Source organism: Pinus tabuliformis, chromosome X (assembly GCF_031772625.1).
Source record: "Pinus tabuliformis cultivar Carrire ecotype Pingquan chromosome X, CPIR1, whole genome shotgun sequence".
NCBI lineage: Eukaryota > Viridiplantae > Streptophyta > Pinopsida > Pinales > Pinaceae > Pinus > Pinus tabuliformis.
The window spans coordinates 1110416674-1110438472 of record NC_142308.1 but is presented as its reverse complement, the minus strand read 5'-3'; positions in this window follow the sequence as shown (position 1 = coordinate 1110438472).

Here is a 21799-nt window from a genome sequence, read left to right as displayed (position 1 = left end):
CATTTTCCGCACCACAGTATTCTAAATACCAAGGGTATTAACCATGGTATTGAACCAAAGTATTGAGCCCAACAATGGATATTTGAACCCATCAAATAATACCATTGAAATTAGTGTGGTTTTGACCTGTGGTATTGGACAATGGATAAGCTATATAAGGAGAATAAGATCAAATTATTTGTGTGTGCAAGTGATGAATAATTCATGAATAGTTATACCTGATGAAGGTGTGCATGTAATGGGCTATTAATGATTTGTTTGATCTGAAACTAAGTATGTACTCGGGAATTTGATGATTGATCAGATCTAATAGATCTGAAATGACTATATTTATAGTGAATTGATTAGATATGTAATATTTATGTCTAACCCATGTTTTGTTATGTATGTCGAGAGATGGGATTGTTTTGAAGATTTAATGTGCAGAAAATCTATAAGTTAGAAATTATAGATATGTACACGGGTTTGATAACCTGATAGGAGCATGCACACGTGGGTTTAATGCTAGTAACTCATGTATCTATTCTGATTTGTATGCATGTTTGATTCCTAAAAAATGCATATACATGTAGAAGTGTTTTGAGGAAATACCATATATAAGATAGGGTTTTTGTTTGAAAATATGTTTGATTAGTCTAATCAGTCTTGTTGTGTTTCAGTTATCTGACAACGAAGTCTTACTTGATGATATGGGTTTAATAGTGATGATTGAATTTGAATTGAATGATTGAAGAGTGATAATGTTTCTAGATATATGTGATAGAGGATTTGTGATGGTTCTATGATTATTTAATTAGGATTCAGTGGTGCAGGGTTTAACTCAGCGTGTGTTTTAGAATAATAGGGATTCAGTTTCAAGATTCAGTGTTTTGAGATCTGTATGCGAGTATGCTTAAATGAAGTCACAGATACATGCAAAATTTATAAAGTAAAGTAGCACATATATTTTGACACTTTATTGATCAGGATTTTCAGTTGGTTTAGTGAGTTGATGTAGTGTTTGGGTTTAGTATTGATATTTTGGTTACAATATTCTAACTGCATTGGTTGTTTAAGGATAAGTTAATTGATTTGGGTCTTAGTTGGTTCAATGATTGGTTGATTCAGTTGGTTCAATGATTGACTAATTAATTCAAGTGATCAGTTTTAGTTTTTATATTTGGTATTGGGCTTGAATGATGGTAGTGGGTCCAGTCTGAAAATTTGAAGAAAAGTGGCCTTCAAGTTGTGATGTTTAGTATAAGGTGGATCTAGCGTGAAAATTGTGAAACGTGGTCGAAGGAGGTGTTGAGGGTTGGAGCCTTCAGTGAAGAATTCAAATCTTCCTTCTAGTGGTAGCCGGTAAATAAAATCAGGGGGTGGAAGCTCCCTTCGGGTGGGTGCCAATAAATGAAATTAGGGGAAAGAACTCCCTTCGGGTGGGTGTCGGTAAATGAGATCAGGGGGTCGAAGCTCCCTTCTAGTAGGTGTTGGAGAACAAGAGAAGGTTGTATCCTTTTGCAGGTGGATTCCTCTGTGTTGGTTTGAGTTAGCGCCAGTACAATATTGTAAGAATCTTTTCTTTATAATAAAAAGAATATAGAGACGATAAAAGTGGTGGTTTTTTTCCACATTGGGTTTCTGCCTGAAATCCTAGTGTTCATGTGTGTTTCTTATGTGTGATGGTTTATTTTGTTCTTACTGCACATTGTTATTGTTTAATTAATTCTAAATGATGTACTGATACTCTGGTTCAATTTAAACAAATGATGAATTAACTGCAAAGTTTACTAGCTATATTCTAGTTGTATTCATAACATTCATGTATATACACAGGTTTCTTTCAGTAAAGTCGTGTACAGAAATATGAGTAAGAAAATAAAAGTTTAAGTGATTTCTAAATATTGATTCACCCCCCCCTAGTATTTTTCCAAACCATTGGTATAAGAGTAGGTCCTTCAGAATAAGCTTGATCACTTGAAGGAAGATTCTTCAAGATGCGAAATCAAGAGGGGACAACATCTATCAGGCCACCATTGTTCAACATAACCATTCTAGCTTTCTAGCAGGTAAGAACAAGAGATTACTTACAGTCACTTGGAGCATATGTATGGGGAATCGTTGAAGGAGGCTATCACTATCCATCCTCCATTCCCACAGATGAATAAGAAAAGAATAAATATGAGATCAATGCAAAGGCTATCAATGCTCTATTAGGAAGCTTGACATAATCATAATTTGTCAAAGTCATGCAACTGAATATGGCAAAGGCTATATGGGACAAGATCATCCAAAGCTATGAAGGTGACACCAAAGTAAAAAGTACCAAACTTCAAACTCTTAGAATTCAATATGAAACTCTTGGAATGCACAATGATGAAAGTATCACAAGTTTCTTTCTTAGGGTAGATGAGATCTTGAATTCTATGAGAAATATTGGTGAAGAAATACAATAATCATCACTAGTTGAAAAAATATTAAGGTCTCTAACTCTTAAATTCAATTGAAAATTTTCTGCCATAGAAGAAATGCAGGACTTGAAGAATCTTACTATTGTACAACTTCACGGAATTCTAATAGCCTATGAAATGAGAAAATTAGGTACCTCATATATCGAAGAAGTTGCATTCAAAGCTACTGCAAAAGGAAAATAAAAGGAAGAATCAAGTTATGTATCAGAAGAATAAGAGGAAAACTTCATAAAGAAATTCCAAGTGGGTACTGGAAGATTCAGAGGTAAGCTTATCTTCAAATTTTTTTCTTGTGGTAGAGTTGGTCATTATGTTGCTAAGTGTCCCCATAGAGAAAATCATGAGAAAGGGAAAGAAGATGAAAAAATAAATAGGAGAAAGTTTGAAAACAAGAGAAGTTTTTATACACATGAAGATAGTGATGGTCTTTCAAATGGTGAAGAAGGTGAGTCTAATCAAGAATGTCAATTTACTTATGGCATTTGAAGATAGAAATAGTAATGAATTTGATGCCCTAGAAGAAAGGGATATTGATAGTGATATATCAGATGTAGTGACAGTTACAAATGTCAGCAAATATTCAAGTTTGGGAGCACCCCGCTTTCTATTGATCAAGAATGAAGAAGATGGTAACAAATAATTATCAGGTATGGGATTTTGTTCTAATTGTGATCCATTTCCTTGTCTATGAAATAATGATGGTGATGATGACAGTGAAACAATGTAACTTGCACTTATGGGTAAAAGTGAAAGTAAGCACTCTAAAGAGATAATAGACCCAAAAATGATGCCTCTAGAAGCAGAAGATTAAGGAAAGTCAGAAAAATGGAAAATGCAGATGTGCCTATGTTGAGAAGAGATAATTATCAACAATGGAAATAAAATATGAAGTATAATATAATGAATATTGAAGTTTGGTATCTAGTATGCAATGGCTACACCAATATTTCTCCATTAGACGAGGAAGTGCAAAAGAATATTAAGGCTTTGAGTGATATTTTTTGTAGCATACCTTATTCAACATTAAACAAGGTTATGCATTGTATAACTGAAAATCAAGTGTGGGACAATCTACAACAAATCCATGAATAAATCCTAGAGGAGGATTCCTCGTTAAGGGAACTACTAGGTAATCATATCCCTAACAATGTGTCCATTATATTAGATGGATTTGTTGATTCAGAAGAAGACAGGTTACAAGAAATTTTTGATCTTAGAACAAAACTTGATATTGCTTTGAAAAATATTGTTAATCATAAATATAAGTTGTAGGCATATGATAACCAAGATCATATTAAATCAGTAAATGTTGTTATGGAATATAAACGATAGTGTGAAGGTCTTGAAGTTGAGAGCATCTCTCTAAGAGCAGATCTTGAAAAAACAAATAAGCATAACAAATAACTATTTCAAGCATTTCAAGAACAAGAAAATCGTTGAAAGATTATATTCTCAAATTAAAGGGGCAAGTAGAAGAAGGAAGAAGGGTTTAAGAAGGTGTCAAGTGTAGAAATTCTACAAATTCTCTACAAATCTCACTCTAAGACCATGTAGAAAATCTGGCTATAGATTAACCTGATAATGCAATATAACTAAAGCAAAATACTATAACCTACTTCTACTATGAATTTTCTTTGCGGAAGCTTAAAGATCGAGCTAGATCGAGCTAAACACATATAACTAGAAGAAGAATAAATTCACAATACACATGAAAATACTTTGGGGAAAGCCTCAGCTAAAAACCCCACTATCTATATTATCATACAAGGTGGAAATACATAGGAATTATACAAAGCCTTAACTCTCACAGCTAGCCAAATCTAAATACAATCCTCAAAGATGCTCATAGGCAATCAAAGCTTCTCACAAGCCTTATCCTCTTCCCTCCAAGTTCCAATTTCCTTGCGCTGTGCCTAGTGGCTGATTCTCACCTCACCAAGTGGAACATTGCTCTTACACACTGCAAAACTACGCAATCCTCAAGGAACCTTACCTTGATTTCATGCATGAGTTTCCTTTATAGGAAAACGCATGCAACTAATAGTACATTGTCCTTGACATTTAGCTCAATTGGGTCTTTCTCAAAATATACATGCATGAGTTTCTGATTAGGTAATATTCAGTTATCTGGAGTACACTGGTTGATTGCATGCATGCATCAACTGACTGATAACTCACAATTAGTTCCTCAAATAGTTTGGAACTAATTTAACTAGACTTAACTCAGTAAAATGAGCTAACTAATTACAACTCAAATATAACTCAATATTATCTCCTTAATTAAGGGATAATCTCCTTAAATTAAGGGATAACTATTGCGTGACTTCAGAAAGACTTCTAACTTGAATTTCTCCAAATAATTAATCCACAATGAATTAATTAATTATTTCGAAGCAGCTGGTGAGAATAAATTCGATTTTAATTCACAATTTTAATTCAAGGACAAATTAAAACTATAATATTCTAGATTCTATTTTTATCATATCTTGTTGCTATTTTCAACACTCCCTCTCAAAAACAAAGGAATTCAACTCGATCCTGATTGTGAACCTTTGGAATTCTCATGACATTTAAAGCATCTCACTTTATACTTGTCACCCTTCTTCCCTCCATGAGAAGAATTCGATTTGGAATGGGATGCCTTCCCCTTCCCTTTCCTTGCCTTACTTTCTAAGGCCAGATTTTCTTCATCATCATCCTTGGATGAAGAACCATCTCGTGTGCTCCTCCTGATCTCCTCTTGCATGAGATCCGACCACAGTCGTTCCCAATCCGGTAGTTTCTCCCTTACATTCACAGAGTCTTGGTAGTTATTCCAGCTCTTTGGAAGGCTAAGGAGAGCGAGGCTCACCATATCATCGTCAGCAGTAGTTATTCCCACACTACGAAGATCATCTCTGCAAGTGGTGAGCTTGTTCAGCTATGTGGAAATAGTATCATTGTTCTCCATCTTGGTTCTTCGAAGCTTATCCTTGAGTGCCAATTTCCTCTGGTCGCTACTGTTTTGGTAGAGGTCCTTCAATGTCTTCCACATTGAATATGGAGTATCCTTCCCATGGACACTGGAGACAATATGGTCTCGAACTCCCTAAAGGATGATCTGTCTCGCCTTCACCACACACTTCTTCCAATCAGCCAACTCTTGTGCATTAGTTGAAGCTGGCTTTTGGATTTCTTGATCAATGAATTCCTCCAAGCCGTTGTCTTCTAATACATCCTCGATGTGATCTTTCCATGCTATGTAATTAGAGCTACCTTCCAAGGCATACTCGAGTCTCAAGCCATAGAATGCCATTGGCCAACCTTGAAGTATGATAAGAATTCGATTTTCACCTGCAACACCGAACTTAAAACTTCGAATTCTCTTCTCAGTATATTGTTCACAGCTTTGATAAACTTGGCTCTAATACCATGTAGAAAATCTGACTGTAGACTAACTCGATAATGCAATATAACTAAAGAAAAATACTATAACCTACTTATACTATCAATTTTCTTTGCAAAAGCTTAAAGATCGAGCTAGATCGAGCTGAACACATATAACTAGAAAAAGAAGAATCAATGCACAATACACATGAAAATACTTTGGGGAAAGCCTCAGCTAAAAACACCACTATCTGTATTATCATACAAGGTGGAAATACATAGGAATTATACAAATCCTTAGTTGTCACAGCTAGCTAGCTCTCAGTACAATCCTCATAGATGCTCACGGGAAATCAAAGCTTCTCACAAGCCTTCTCCTCTGCCCTCCAAGTTCCTATTTCCTTGCGCTGTTCCTAGTGGATGATTCTCACCTCACCAAGTGGAACACTTCTCTTCCACACTATAAAACTGCAAAATCCTCAAGGAACCTTACCTTGACTACATGCATGAGTTTCCTTTATAGGAAAACACATGCAACTGATAGTACACTATCCTTGACATTTAGTTCAACTGTTTCTTTCTCAGAACAGACATGCATGAGTTTCTGATGAGGGAATATTCAGTTATCTAGAGTACACTGGTTGAGTGCATGCATGCATCAACTAACTGATAACTCACAATTAGTTCCTCAAACAGTTTTGAACTAATTTAATTGGACTTAACTCAGTAAACTGAGCTAAATAATTACAACTCAAATATAACTCAATCTTATCTCCTTAATTAAGGGATAATCTACTTAATTTAAGGGATAATTGTTGCATGACTTCAGAAAGACTTCTAACTTGAATTTCTCCAACTAATTAATCCATAATGAATTAATTAATTATTTCCAAGCAGCTAGTGAGACTAAATTTGATTTTAATTCACAATTTTAATTCAAGGACAAATTAAAATTGGAATATTCTGGATTCTATTTTTATCATTTATTGTTGCTATTTTCAACATGAAAAAGCAGTATCTAGGAAAGGAAAAGAAATATCAAAGAATGGAGGTTGAGGTAAACATTATAAAATGTAAATTAGAAGAAAAAGGCAAACATTTCAGATTTCAAGATAGTACTAATATTTTAGATAATATTCTTAGTAGTCAAATGTCTTCCATCATCAAATATGGTCTTGGTTTTCATGAAACTGTTGAAGGTGAATCTAGTTCACAAGATGATGCAAGGAATTTAAAGGGTAACAATGCAAAACCTAAAATGCTCAACAAAGAGATAAGGAGTCAACCTGATCAAAAACCAAGGAAAGTGAATATTTACTCCTAACTATAGAAATTTTAATCACTCTCCTCTAGTCAATAATGTTGAATGTTTGATATGTCATAATTATGGACACATTGCAGCTAATTACAGTAATAGACAGTTTCAATCACAAGAAAATAACCACTTCACAAAAGGATCATCAACTTCCAGGTACTTGGGTTTCTTTAAGGGATATTGATTTTGTTGCAATATATATGGTCACAAAACTATTGATTTCAATAGGAGGCATATGAAATAGAAATATTATGATTAGTTTTCTCACATAAGAAGTTATTCTTGTAACAATTTTGGGCATGTAGCACAAGAATGTAGGAATGGACCTATGGACTGCCTTAGACAACATGGCAAGCAACCAAATATGAATATTGATGTCAAAATACTTGAAAAATATGAATCCACCAACATTTCTCATAATAAGCAGAAAGAAGAAGAATAGATAAGGTGTGGCCTTGCTCACTTCTCATTTGAAGGAGAACATGAATGGTACATAGATAACAAATGCTCTCATCACATGACTAGAGATAAGAGTAAGATGGTGTCTCTCAAGAAAAACCATTATGGTAATGTTATTGTTGGAAATAATGCTCTAGAAAAAGTTATGGGAAAGGGTAGAGCCATAATTAATAAGGATAGAGGAGAAGCTGATACATTATTTGTTAAAGGGCTAAAGAAGAATAGTTTAAGTGTAGGTCAGTGGTAGATAAATATAATTTTGTTTACATCAATAAAGTGCAAGGTTATGGATGAAGAGACTAGAAAATTCATAGCAAGAGGATATAGAAACCTTGGCAAATTATATGTGCTTGAAGAATGGAGTTCTCACATATATGAGGATTTAGTCTCAAAGTAAGAGAAGATGGTGCCCATTTCAGTCCATTATTCTTAAAAGAATATTTCTCAAAGTGATTGTAAAAGTGATGTGAGGTACATGAACTTATAAGAGTAGAATATGATTATTAGGCCCTCATGATCAGTGATGTATAATCTCGGGGGATTATACATATGTTGTCTTGATGATGACTCCCATGGTTGTTTTTATATTCACGATGCCTATATTACTGACAGTGCATTTGATGTAGTAACAGTGAATAGGTACATACAGTACATGCTCAAGGGGGGCTGAAGTTGTGAAGTTTTAATATTTTACTTTCTGTACCTGAATCCTATGAAGGCAAGTCACGTATATACATGAGTTCTAATCTGAACAGTCACGTATGTTTTGCTATGATGAATAAATAGTGGGACAGGCTTGGGAAAAGGCTATGATATGCTTCAGACAATTATTATTTGGTTTTCTGGTTCTAATGATTGATAGTTACAGCCTGTTGATGCTAATTAGAAGTGGCTTTGGCTTTTATAGTTTGTTGATGCCTTGATGGATAACTGATTGATGAAGATACTTTGATGTCCTTATTGATATATGAAATGCTATGATCAGATCTAACAGTGATCAATTGGCACAGGTTCAATGGGAGAATTTCCTATGCTTCTAAGAATGGATTGTTGGCATTATGTTTGCTTTAGAATTCCTTGGTACATAATAATGCTTATCAATGGTATGTTTCGTATGATTGTTGAAGTTCTTGAATCATTATGCATGAGTTGCTAATTATGATTGATGCTTATCGGATGTGCGATGATAGAAAACTATCTAGTGATGATACATGTATGATATGTTGGGGATTGTTGTGGAAGGAACATGTAGACTTTTCTATGATTATTTGATGATGATGTTGTTGGCATAGATGATGCATATGGTGCTTACACGGGCTACATGTATATGATATGACGCAAATGGTTTTGTGAAGATATGGTTAGTGATATTTTATTGCTATATCTGTTGGATGATACTTGAAGACATGGATTATGCTTGGTTGATGCATGAAAAGATATGTTTCTTTGATGAGCATTGATTGAGGCTATTCCTACAAAGGGAAAGAGCAAGTTGATCTTCATAAGGTTGTTGTTGACAGATGCTTATGGTGCAAGTCCTACATAGTATATGATGGTTTCTTAAGACTATCTTGGTCTTGTTACCTAATTATAGAGGTCTTTGGTCATGTTTATAAATGTCATATATGTAAAGGACATGTAAATACCTATGATGTAATTGTAATATTCAGTCATGGTTGAACTATTGAGGTCAAATCAATTCTGAATGTAATTCCATTTTGGGTGGTTGATGTAATAATGAAGTCAAATATGTAACCCCACTATGATTAGGTGATTGATGTAAGTTTGAGTCCTTCATGATAGGAACAATAATATTCAATTTAGTCATAGAGTCATGTACTTCATTGCATATCCTTCAGAAGTTTGAGCATGTGTTTAGGGGGAGCATGGTCAGTATTCAATGTTCATACTCAATAGATCAGATCTACAATTCTCATGTCAATAAAGGGAGAGAAGCCTTCATTCAACATTGGTTAGCCCTTTTCCCTTAATTTCAAAGGGGGAGAGTAACTTGGTGTTTGAAAATCTTGGTGCTTAGCTTGATATGTTTTAATAGGTATTTACAGGTGGTGGTGACCAAACACCAAAATGGTTTCCATCAAGTCAAAAGGGGGATATTTTTGGCATTATGACTAAGGTGTTGTCCTTGATGGAAACCTACTTGATGAAGATGTCAATAGGATGTGTCTACATGTGACGAAAAGATTGGTAAAAAGCATAGAAATTAAGAGGCAGAGAAATGATAAATATGAATTGTGAAGAAGTATACACGGGTTCTGTGAAACAAATTCGTGTACATATGTGGGATGGAGAAGAAAAGGTATGTACAGTTTCCGCACCATGGTATTGACCCATAGTATTGAGCCCAGCAACGGATATTTGATCACATCAAAAAATACCATCGACATTAGTGTAGTTTTGACTTGTGGTATTGAACAAGAGCTAAGATATAAAAGGAGATGAATAACTCATGGATAGTTAGATCTGAAGCAAGTGTGCATATAATGGGCTATTAATGATTTGTTTGATCTAAAACTAAGTATGCACCCAAGAATTTGATGATGGATCAAATCCAATAGATCTAAAATGACTATATTGATAATGGATTAATTAGATCTACAATATTTATGTTCAACGCATGTTTTGTTGCGTATACCAAGAGATGAGTTTGTTTTGAAGATCTAATGTGCAGTAAAGCTATAAGTCATAAATTACAAATCTTTATGTGGGTTTGATAACTTGAAATGTGTGTACACATGTGGGTTTAATGCTGGTAAGTTGTGTATCTATTTAGAACTATACAAAAGTTTGATTCCTAAAAAACGCATATACAGATGGACATTTTTTTAGGAAAGCACGTATATAAGCTACGGTTTTTGCTGAAAAAGATGTATGATCAGTTTAATTAGTCTTGACGTGTTTTTGTTGTCTGTCAATGAAGTCTTACTTGAATATTTGCGTTTAATAGTGATGATTGAATTTGAACTGATTAATTGAAGAGTGATGATGTTTCTAGCTATATGTGATTGAATATGTATGATGGTTCTATGATTATTTCATAATAATTCAGTGGTTTAGGGTTTAACTCAGTGTGTGCTTCAGAATAACATTGATTCAGTTTCAGGATTTAGTCTTTTGAGATCTGTACGTGAGTATGCTTCAATGAATTCAAGTATACATGCAAGTTTGATAAATTAAAGTAGCGTATATATTATAACACTTTACTGACTAGGGTTTTTCGTTGGTTCAGTTAGTTGATGCAATTTTTTGGTTCAGTATTCGTATTCTGGTTACAACAATCTAGCTGCTTTTGTTGTTTGAGAATAAGTGGATTGATTTGGGTCTTAGATGGTTTAGTTGGTTCAATGATTGAGTTATTTATTGCAATGATCACTTTCATTTTTTATATTTGGTATTGGGCTTAAATGATGGTATTGGGTCTAGTCTGAAAATTTGATGAAAAGTGACCTACAAGTTGTGATGTTTTGTATCAGGTGGATCCAAAAGTGCTACATGTAGGTGTTGAGGGTTGGATCCTTCAGTGAGGAAGTCAAAGCTTCCTTCCAGTGGTCGTTGGTAAATCAGATCAATGGGTAGGAGCTCCCTTCCCATGGGTACTGGTAAACAAGATCAGGGGATCGAAGCTCCCTTCCAATAGGTGTTGGAGAACGAGAGAAGGTTGTAACCTTATTCATATGGGTTCCTACATGCCGGTATGAGTCTACGCCAGTACAATATTGTAAGAAGTTTTTCTTTATAATAAAAAGAAGACAAAGATGACAACATCAGTGGTTTTTTCCCACATTGGTTTTCAACCTAAAACCTTGGTGTTCATGTGCATTTATTATGTGTGATGGTTTATTTTTTTCTTATAGCTCATGGTTACTATTTCATTAATGCTAAATGTTGTATTAATACTCTGTAAGTTATACAGATGAAGAATTAACTACAAAGTAATTTTAATGAATATACTATAGCCTTCTGCATAACATATGAATATATACATAGGTTTCTTTCACTAAAGTCACGTACATAGATATGAGTAAGAAAAGAAAAGTTTAAGTGAGTTTTAAATATTGATTCACCCCCCACCCCCAGTAATTTTCCCAACACTTTTCATCAAATCTTCTAATGGTGTTCACAAACTTATCTACATGAAGGAAGAAGCATGTAATGTCTTATTCTTCATTCATTTTTAAAACTTGAAATTGCATTCTTCCAATTAGGTAAAAATGAAGGCCAATCTAGCCTTTCTTAGGCACATAATACCTCCCCTTCTACACTTAATTATGCTTTCTTAGCTTAAATAAGTTCTTAGGAAGGTTAGAGATATTTATCATACTTTATGTGCCTATTGTGCTTATGATGTAGGATATTGAGACTATTTGGTACATATCATGAGGATATCTAGTCAAACCAATTTACGGGACCTATCCCCTACTATAAGGAGATCAAATTAAGTTGTCTCGAAGCACTAATTACTCCTCCCTATAGCTGCAAGGTTACTTAGGGAGCATGATGCTACTTTTTAAGAGTTTTGGAGGGAGAGTATCCCTCTTTTCACAGAGGTTTCCCCTCACTTATATTGTATAAATAGAGGGATCAATAGCCCATTAAGGTGTCAACATAAAGTCTGAATAAGCTAGCAATAGTTGATTTAGTAGGGGCATTAGCTTAGAAGTTCTAATTATGCAACTTTTCATGTACATGTAATGTTTTTGAATAATGAAAGTCATCTTTGGTTGTTTGATAGTTATTCCTTTATGTATTTCGGCCTCCATGGGTTAGGAACCACCCCGAGTGCTGAATACCCTATTGTACTAATACCTTTCATAATCTTGTTCATTTATTTGTTTATGCAAACTCATTTCCTAATATTTTTTTATGTAGGATGAATTATTTAGCTTGTTTACAATATTTTCTTGCATGGTACTTTGAAGAACTAGATGTTAGTACTGGAAGTGATTATTTTGTTTAGTTAGAACCTCTTTTCATGCATTAAATTTCACTTTATTTTTTTGTCTCTATTTGTTTTTCATCATCTTTGTGTGTTGTAATTGTATAGTTTCGTATTTTGCAGAGCTACAAGACACTCTACAACAACTCATTCACTAAATAAACCTATCTATCATTGAAATAAGGACATGGAAATGAATTCTTTATAATCCCTTAGCCTTACCCTACCTCATTTTACCTTCAAACCAGATCCTTAGTGCATTTTCCTTCTCATTGGACCATCTCCTATGTTGAATTTCATAACTATGGTTGGTATTCATAATATTCACTTATACTTGTAAGGATGAAATATAAATTATATTTGTAAAAGAAAAATTTTATGAAGCATGTTCTTCATGCTTGCAATAAAAAGGAAATATTTATTTGAATTTATATTCAAAAGAAAAATCTTGGACGGCGTGTTCATGATCTTCTAAAAATATTTTTTATTATTTTTCAATTTGTATTTTTTCCTTCATGAGCGACCAAGTTGACCCTCCAAGCCATCATGTCAGCCTGCCGAAAGAGACACCCATTTGCATCAGTAACCCATTCGATCTACTCCAAGAGATAACTTGGGATCATTATGTATCTTTGTTCTAAGCAAAGAAGAGAGGGAGTATAAAGCCAAAACCAAAAGGAATAGATTATTGAACTTTTAGTGCAATCAAGACTAGTATAGCTTTTCAAAATTTATAAATACTTCCAATGATATAATTATAATTTGTTTATCATTAAAATCATTAAGTAGTTATACATTAAAAACTTCATTAGCTCAATTTCATCAATAGAGCAATATATGTCGTAATGAATAGTAAACAAGGGATAAGAGACACCATAAATGAGGCTCACAACCTGGGCAAAACCCACAAGGGGAAAAACCAACCAACATTTCCTTATGAGAGAGAATTTGTGTTCATCAATAGCACATGAAAATTATTCCAACATGATTCCAAATCTAACATCAATTTATCTAAGTCAAAACTAGTCAACGATTAGAGAGAAAGTCAAGTTTACGATAGATTTTTCGGGCGTAAATCACATGGTATTTCATTTGTCGACGCGTTTCGAACCAACCAGTGTGGTTCATCGTCAGGACAAGTTGAATGAACAGATCTCGATTTGCATATTAAATAGATAGAGCAGAACATCCAATGGCTATGTTCTGCTCTATCTATTTAATATGCAAAGCGAGATCTGTTCATTCGACTTGTCCTGAAGATGAACCACACTGGTTGGTTCGAAACGCATTGACAAATGAAATGCCATGTGATTTACATTGAAAAATCTATCGTAAACTTGATATGGATCACAGACACCTCAATTCAACAAGAGAAAGTCAATTCGGGTCAAAGTACAAGTATGCAACAATAGGGATGAATTTCAGCCTATGGAAGATCTAAGCAAGAGGCTGAAATTTGGTCAACACCTCATTCAATGCACCAATGAAATAGATCGGTGAAAGTCACAGTCAAGCCTCTAGTCAACCTAGGTCAATGAGCTCAGAAATAGTTCCAAATATCGGTCAAATCAATATTTGAAATATTCATCCCTCCAAGGTAGTCAAAACCTTAATCAAACAGATGTCAAATATCCCAAGCCAATGCAAGTCAAAGCAATTCAAAATAGATAGAAGGATGTTGGGCAATGTTGGTCTGAAATGTTTCCTTGACTCCTTTGCACGTGTGGATTAACCTTTGCAATTTTCAAATTGAATTGTGTGTGATGAGATGCCAAAATCAGCTCCAATAAAGTCATATATATATATATATATATATATATCTGTGTGTGTGTGTGTGGGGTTGTGGAGGTGCCTTTTCACACATGTGGGGTCAACTTGACCTTCTTGAGATTGACTTGATAAAATTAAAAAAATTGAATTGCCTCCATTATTTTACAATGAAAATACTAATAGTAGCTCCCTAATTTTTTAACACTCCCTCATAGCTAGCGAGGTCATTTTCATTCTCTTTGAAAAATAATTTCCCCAACCAATCCATAGGTCTCCCATCTCATAGCCTAAGGGATAGTGCAAGTATCTCTCTATATCAATATCAATATCCCCAACCAATACATAGTTATCCCAGCTCATAGCTAAGGGAGATATCATCATTCTCATCATAAGGAAAGATACATAACATCCAACACATCTTGCAAGCCATAACCCCATGGAATATAAGTCATCTCCCTACTGACTAGTGGGATCAATAAATATATACAAATCAATCATATCCAAAAGATACATCTCCCCATCTAATCGATAGGTCTCTTGTTCTACGACCTAAGGGAGGAAACTCAAGATCAATCTCCCTAAAAGATACATAGGTCTCTTGGCCACTGCCAAAGGGAGAATTCATAAAATCAATATCCCTGACCAAACCGATTTCTTAGTAAAAAATTGAGGGATCACTCCATGCCTCAGAACCAATCTCCTCAACCTGTATCACTAGCCTCCAATTCAATTGACCTAAGGGAGTGACAATATTCCCAACAAATTAATAGGTCTCCCAGCCACAACATCAAGAATATTGTCCATAATATGATGTTTTACAATCACCTCTCTGATGCAGAAGCATTCAACCCAAGGAAAATCATCGTAATTAATTAGACATAGGGGGTCATGTATCTTTAGAGAAGTAGTTTCCTAAGTCTCAAGTTAATGTAATATTTAGTCTTTAAGTGATTTAATTAGATAATGAGAGGAAGTTGTAAATGCTCTCAAATAAATGAGAACATGAGTGGTGAATAAATGACAAGAGTTAGAAGTCAATTAGGACTCTTAAAATAGTTTCATGATTCGAGGGATGAGAGAGAGCTTTTAGGAATTAATTGAAGTAGAAGTGGATAGAGGATTTAGGAGTCAGTTCAAAGGATTTAGGAATTGAACTAGGATTAGTTCAATAGAACTTTTTGGCATAAATGTAAGCCTACAGGCAGAGCTCAGAGGAGGCCAAGATATTGAAGAACAAGTCTGTGCGAGACACAGAGTCTTGGATATCTAATTGACTGTTTATATTTATATATAAAGATGTTTATTCCTAACTGTGTCAGTGTGTTGAAGAGTATTTCATGAATGAACTACTTGCGAATTCATAGGCTGTGTAATAAGTTGCAGAAAGAATTCTGAAGGACGCAGAGGAACAGAATGATTCAGAGGAATCATGAATGGATCCTTGAATCCAATTGAGGAACCAGAGGGAAGCTTTGGGATGAAACAGTGAAGTGAGGTTTCGCAGAAGAATAAAACTCAAAGGTAGCTAAGCAGTAGAGGCAAAAGGAAGAGTTTGAAGAAATACGTAGAGGAGAGAATGATTCGGAGGATCATAATAGATCATTGAATCCATTAGAGGGATCAACACCAAAGCTCAGGAGGAATTGCGCAGTAAAATAGTAGAAAGGCTGAAACATTTGAAGAAGAGCAAAACCACAGAATAACTGAAGACTTAGCGTAAAAACTAATTAAAAAGGAGGAGCGAAGGAGTAAAGTGTCAGTGCACAGTAGCCGTTGGATCTTATAGATCAACGGTCCAGATCATGTTGCATGAGATAGTATTGAAATATCGCATTGGTGAAATTTAACGAAGGAAGACGGTTTTGTAACAATGAAAGTGGATTTCAGGCGGCCTCAAAATTGTAAGCGGTATTTAAGGACGAGCGTCGATTCCACTCATCAAATGATGTGTGGCAGCGAGAGGAGAGAGGAAACGAATTTATCAAGCGGTTAATCCTCACGCTTGTTATCTACCCGATATCAATGACAGCCATCGGATTTGTTGGGTTCAGATCGATGGTGGAGAATAGGCATGCAAGTTTAATGGTTGGGAGTAATGTCAACCGTTGGATCGGAGGATACAATGGACAGTCAAGATTTGATCGGAGGCTTCGATGATTGGAGATCAGACTTATCAGATTTTGGAGAAGCAATGTTGTAGAGCGACTAAAAGTGCGGACCCGACGGATGTTATAGATGCAGGTGCATAGAATTTGAGATCCGCTATATGTGTTCGGAGAGGGATTTCAATGTATTTCCATGTGTTGGCGATATATGTGTTGTGCAACCCTTTTAAGGCTAAAACATATATTAACGATTCCGATAGTCACATATCGGAATCAGAGGGGTGATGAGGTATATATGTGTTAAAGACCCGCAGAAGGCTGATACCCTATTGTGATAAAGGTAACCTCGGGATTTGTGCAGAGACCGTACCGAGCCGGAAAAAGGTATGTTTTGTAGGGTTTTCCTTTGTAAATGGTTTATAAAGGAAAAGAGCGTTTTATACATTGAAACATATGTAACCAATGTATTAAATGGAAAGGCTATATATATGCATCTTAAAGGGTTGTATAAAGGTTACAAAGGTTTTAAAGTCTCAATAAGGAAGAATTAATGGAAGGCTTTAATAAAAGGGATAATGAAGGTTATGAGGAGATAAATAGTCCTAATAGGAGGTTTAAGCGGGGTGATTGAGTTCCGATACAAAGGAACTGATGAATGGGGCCTTAACCATTTATGGTAGAAGATTTGACTCCTTTGAGAGTTAAATAACTGGGATAGATGTGTTTATGCATTTTTGTGCACACTGTGGGTGTAACCGGGGGTAACCCTACATCATTTGGTATCATAGCAGAATTGCAATCAGAGCAGGTTTGTAATTAAAACCGTTGGTGTTAAACAGAACAGAGAGATTCTATGTGAAATAATTAAAAGCAGAGTTATGTGTTAAGGTGTTTACGCAGGCAAGGAAGGATCGGATTCTAATCTGACAGAAGGAAGTCACACAGAGGTGATGTGTAGCAGAACTTGTAGATGCAAGAGACAGAGGACAATCCATACAAAGTACAGGTAGAATGGTGAAACAAGATCATGCTGACATCTTGAAAGTGAGGTAATATGTTCTATTTTAAATTGAGAATGTGTGTTTTTACACTAATGCAAGGTGACAGCAAGAGAAGATGTGAGAGGAGAACCAGATGTGTTCTTGAAGACAGAGTAAGGAAAATACTCTGAAGGAAAAGTGGCAGTGAACCTAAAGAATCCAATAAGAGATTGGACAGAGAGGATAGCTGAAGTGTTCTCAATAGAGAGTGAGAGATTATATAAGTCTAGGAGAAGCAAAGGTGTTTCTCAAGGGGAGGTTCTAGACAGAGGACCGTGCTTACCAAAAGACTGAGTGAGGAGAGCTTAGTGAGGTAAGATTGCAATGAGGAAGACTAGTTGTTGCAAAGGCTTGTTGCAGATGAGTGAGGAGCTCATGAAGAAAGAGAAGAAGAAGATGCCTACTGATAGTCATAGCAGAGGCTCAGAGAGAATCCATAGCAGGGGATATGTGAAGAAGGATGCCAAGGCAAATGGCAAGAGGATGAGTCAAGAGGAAATTGGCAAAGAGATTACTGAGTTAAAAGAACAAATTAATGCATTAAGAAGAATACTAGAGGAAAACCAGAGATTAGGTTGGGTCTTGAGGAAGAAGCCAGTAAAATGGCATGAGATACAGAGAAGGCTATAGCAAAAGCAAGTAAAGTGGCTAATGGGAAAAACCAAGGACGCTAAGCTGGAAATGGAAGAGTACATTTTTGAACCAGAATAGGGAGAAATTCTGGGAGAAAGTGAACATGAAGACTTGAAGACTGAAACTTCAAGTGAGGCCAAAGGGTCACATGGTTTTAAATCTGACAATTTGTGTATGTTTGCAGGTGAAACATGTAAAGAAGGAAAATTTGCTGATATTGTCATAAAAGAGGAAGAAGACAAGTAGAATCTAAATTTTGTTCTGGAAGAACATGAGATAAATAGGTCTCATATACAGTTGGGGAAAGATATCAAGAAACCAAGTGAAGGGCTTGAAGAGATTGAAGAGGAGACCACCGAAGAATTTTTGGGTCATAAAGAGAACTTGGAACAGCAAGGAGATATGATGACTGAACCATCAAGTAGGACCATAGGGTCTTATGTTTTTAAGACTGATAATTTGTCTATGGATGCAGAACAAATGCAGGAGAATGATAATGCAGATGGTGAGACAAGGAAAGCTCTTGGGGAAGATAAACAACAAGAGACTGAGGCAAACTTGAAGAAGAGACTATGTTAGCTAAAAACGTAGTAAAGGATCATCAATTCACCATGATGATAAGCACAATGGGAATAGCCATGGAAGCTGTTGAGTCAGAAAAGGAGAAGGACATCTACTGAAAGATGTTAAGGAAGAAGAAGACTATGCAAAATACTTAGCAAAGGGGAAAAGGACATCTAATGATTTATCAATAACAAAGGAAGGTATGGAAAATTGTGCGAAATTTCCAAAATCTACTCCAATTGAAATTATTGAGTTATATAGAAAATTAGACTTTAAAAGAAGGGAGTTGGAAAAACAAAGAATAGATGTTCAAGATAGATTGCTGAAAGGGAAGACAAAAGAATTGTCATGAATGAAAATCATAAGGAAAAGGAGATGATAATGAAAGTTCAGCAGATTGACACTACAAAAGAAGGAGTTCACTACGATGGACAGGAGCATGAAGACATCATTAGGACAGATGGTGTGGAAGAGAGACTAATGGATAGTCTCATGAATTATTTTGAGAGTTCAAATCAACATACTGATGTGCTAAAAGAGGAGAAATAAACATAGCATCAAACTGAATTGTTGCCAAAGGAAGATAAGGCACAAAAAGTTGTGTTTTTAATTTTAACAAGTGTTTTATGAGTGCAGGTTTTGTTGCAGATGATGAAGGAAATTTGGCATAGCTGAAAAACCAAATAAAGATAAAATAAGAAGAATTTGTTGAAGAATTCAATCCATGGAACAAAGATGTTAAATCGTTGGAGGGAGTGCTGGACAGTGATGATTTAGAGCAGATATAAATAATCATGAAAGAGGGTAAGGATGATAGGGAGGCAGTAAGCATAGTAAGCAAAGCAAAAGTTGGAACAAGAGAAAAAGAAGAAGAAAAAGTAAAGCAGTAGCTACAAAGAGAAAGTAACTAGCAACAGTTCAAAGATTTAGAGGAAAGCAGTAGCAACCTGAAACAAAGAGGAGGAGGCAGAAGTAAGAAGCAGAACATGGACCAATCCAAAGATGTGTTGAAGACAAAAATTGAAGAATTGTGGCAACTGATGATGAAGCAGTTCAAATGGAGGAAAATGGTAGCAGTAGGAATCATGATCAATCAGAGTTTAAACTTGATTGACAAGAAGAAGAAGATGGAGCAAAAGATAGCAAACATACAACAACAACAAAGGTACAAGGAATTTGGGAAATTACAAAACAAAGTATGGGATCCAGGAAGACAAAGATCAGAAGACACATGATCAGGAGATCATGAATATTTTCTACTTTGGGAGTCTGATGTAGGAGCATTCAACCCAAGGAAAATCATTGTAATTAAGTAGACATAGGGGGTCATGTATCTTTAGAGAAGTAGTTTCCTAAGTCTCAAGTTAATGTAATATTTAGGCTTTAAGTGATTTAATTAGATAATGAGAGGAAGTTGTAAATGCTCTCAAATAAATGAGAACATGAGTGGTGAATAAATGACAAGAGTTAGAAATCAATCAGGACTCTTAAAACAATTTCATGATTCGAGGGATGAGAGAGAGATTTTAGGAATTAATTGAAGTAGAAGTGGACAAAGGATTTAGGAGTCAATTCAAAGGATTTAGTAGTCAAACCAGGATTAGTTCAATAGAACTTTCTGGCATAAATGTAAGCCTACGGATAGAGCTCAGAGGAGGCCACGATATTGAAGAATAGGCCTATGCGAGACACAGAGTCTCGGATATGTAATTGACTATTTATATTTATATATATAGATGTTTATTCCTCACTATGTCAGTGTGTTGAAGAGTATTTCATGAATGAACTACTTGTGAATTCGTAGGCTCTGTAATAGGTTGCAGATAGAATTCTGAAGGATGCCGAGGAACAGAATGATTCAGAGGAATCATGAATGGATCCTTGAATCCATTTGAGGAACTAGAGGGAAGCTCTAGGATGAAACAGCGAAATGAGGTTTCAAAGAAGAATAAAAATCAGAGTTAGCTGAGTAGCGGAAGCAAAAGGCAGAGTTTGAAGAAATTCGCAAAGGAGAGAACGATTCGGAGGATCATAATGGATCATTGAATCCATTAGAGGGATCAATGCCAAAGCTCAGGAGGAATCGTGTAGCAAAATAGCAGAAAGGCTGAAACCTTTGAAGAAGAGAAAAACCACAGAAGAACTGAAGACTTAGCGTAAAAACTAAGTAAAAAGGAGGAGTGAAGGAGTAAAGTGTCAGTGCACAACAGTCGTTGGATCTTATAGATCAGCGGTCTAGATCATGTCGCATGAGCGAGTATTTAAATATCGCATCTGTGAACTTTAACGGAGGAAGATGGTTTTGTAACAGTGAAAATGGATTTCGAGTGACCCCAAAACCGTAAGTGGTATTGAGGGACGAGCGCCAATTCCACTCATCAAACAATTCATGGCAGCGAGAGGAGAGAGGAAACCACTTTATCGGGTGGTTAATCCTCGCAGTTTTTATCTACCTGATATCAACGATAGTCGTCGGATCTGTTGGGTGCAGATCAATGGTGGAGAATAGACGCACAAGTTGAACGGTCGGGAGTAATGTCAACCGTTGGATCGGAGGATACAACAGATGGTCAAGATTTGATCAGAGGCTTAGGTGATCGGAGATCAGACTTATCAGAGTTCGGAGAAGCAGCATTGTAGAGCGAATAAAGGTGCGGACCCGACGAATGTTATAGATGCAGGTGTATAGAATTTGAGATCCGCTATATTTGTTTGGAGTGAGATTTCAATGTATTTCCATGTATTGGCGATAGATGTGTTGCGGTGCCTTTTTAAGGCTAAAACATATATTAACGATTCTGATAGTTGCATATCGGAATCGGAGGGGTGATGAGGTATATATGTGTTAAAGACCCGCGGAAGGCCGATACCCAATTGCGATAAAGCTAACCTCAGGATCTGTGCAAAGACTGTACCGAGCTGAAAAGAGGTATGTTTTTCAGGGTTTTCCTTTGTAAATGGTTTATAAAGGAAAAGTCTGTTTTATACATTAAAACATATGTAACCAATGTATTAAAGGGAAATGTTATATATATGCAGCTTAAAGGGTTGTATAAAGGTTACGAAGGGTTTTAAAGTCTCGATAAGGAAGAATTAATGGAAGGCTTTAATAAAAGGGATAATGAAGGTTATGAGGAGAT